Below are 1517 nucleotides of genomic sequence, written 5' to 3'. Positions count from 1 at the left end.
AAATCATGAATTTAATGCTTAAAGCATTCAATTTGCACGGACTGAAAGTCATGCAGAGAACACACGATCATGTAGGTCACATGCACACTTCACAAGATCTCACAACTGGATTCGACTAAGTTTGCAAGGTTTGTGAAATAAAATTTTCATTAGCCATTCAAAGATTTGTTTGCCGTCAAAATAAAAATTCCGCCTCGAACGCATCGGCTAAACAGAAAAACTTATCGGCCGATATTTGAAAAATGTCAAATATGACCACTATTCATTTCAAAGAAACTTACAGTACATTTATATGTTTCACAAAAAGGTTTTTAAAGATAAAAAAATTATGTTATCCATTGCAATGACATTATACATTTATAAACATGACTTATAAATGCGTATAAATGCTTTCTGGGACCATTGTATATGCAATCCACATACAGACTGTGTGTTACCTGAGTCTCCCGTCTTGTGCAGCGGCTCCTCCTGGAATGATCTTGGTGATGAAGATGCTGGGGTCATCTCCAACATGAGGGTTATCAGTCCCTCCGGCGATACTGAAACCTAGCCCAGAGTTCCCCTACACACACACACACACACACACACACACATACATGTCTGGCTCATTCAACAGAATGAGAGTCCCTCATTTACATACAGTGAAGCTCTGCTATGGGTGCCAACATATATTCACATGAATTTATTTAGCTTTAGATATCAAATGCCGTTTATTTACAATTAAACACGTTATTTATTCATTGTGAAAAAGAATATAATGGAAGTAATATACTTATATATAGAATATAGAATTATATATAGAATAGGATCAGAAAGGCCCTCGAGCCGGGATTCGAACTCGGGACGCCCGTAGCGCAACGACACTGTGTGTCGGCGCATGAGCCCACAATGCTATCAGTGCCAAAATATAGTCAAGTGTGAACTGAATGTGACGTTTTCAGACACTTGACTGCATGTTAATTACAATTAAATGAAAATGTATTTCAGTTTAAATTTATGTTTAATGCAATCAGGTGAACTTAAGAGTGTTTTTTTCATTGTGCATTTCAATTAATCTCAATCAAACTGCAGTTGGGTTATTTTGATTAGGTAAAAAATAACTAAAAAATACAGCTAACTAACACAATAGAACAATAAAAACAAGAGTTATCTGTTCTTGCAAATAAACTCTTCATATATAATTTCACAATTATTTGATTGTCTTAGGTTAAAATGTACTTCTGAACATACTGACATGTTTTTATGGTAAACTAAAATATACCTTAATGTCATTTCTATTAATACTTGTATGCCATAGGGTTGTCAAAAAAAATTCGAATTTCGAACATTTGTCGAATTTAAAATAAAAATCCACATTCGTTTAGGTGTGCGTTAAGGAGGAAGCCTTATCAGTGGTGCACGAGATGCGATGACGATGTAAGTGCCATTGCATGTTTTTGTTAGCCTATCCAGTTGAACCCACTGGATGCGGCGCTGCTGCATTGTTCATTAAAAATATTGCAGAAAAAGAGAACATC

At 35.4% G+C, this 1517-nt stretch overlaps 1 long non-coding RNA gene across 1 annotated transcript in view; it reads right to left on the bottom strand.

The window, feature by feature from the left end:
* Positions 1–432: 432 nt before the first annotated feature.
* Positions 433–1517, bottom strand: part of LOC107577505 (uncharacterized) — a 2719-nt gene continuing 1634 nt past the window's right edge. Inside the window, exon 3 of the long non-coding RNA XR_001608214.1 lies at positions 433–562. This is a non-coding gene — a long non-coding RNA (uncharacterized lncRNA). The remainder of the gene's footprint in view (positions 563–1517) is intronic.

This window comes from Sinocyclocheilus grahami, unplaced genomic scaffold (assembly GCF_001515645.1).
Source record: "Sinocyclocheilus grahami isolate Dianchi unplaced genomic scaffold, SAMN03320097.WGS_v1.1 scaffold6255.1, whole genome shotgun sequence".
NCBI lineage: Eukaryota > Metazoa > Chordata > Actinopteri > Cypriniformes > Cyprinidae > Sinocyclocheilus > Sinocyclocheilus grahami.
Note: the sequence above shows the minus strand (reverse complement) of the source record. Positions and strands in the feature narration are given on the sequence as shown.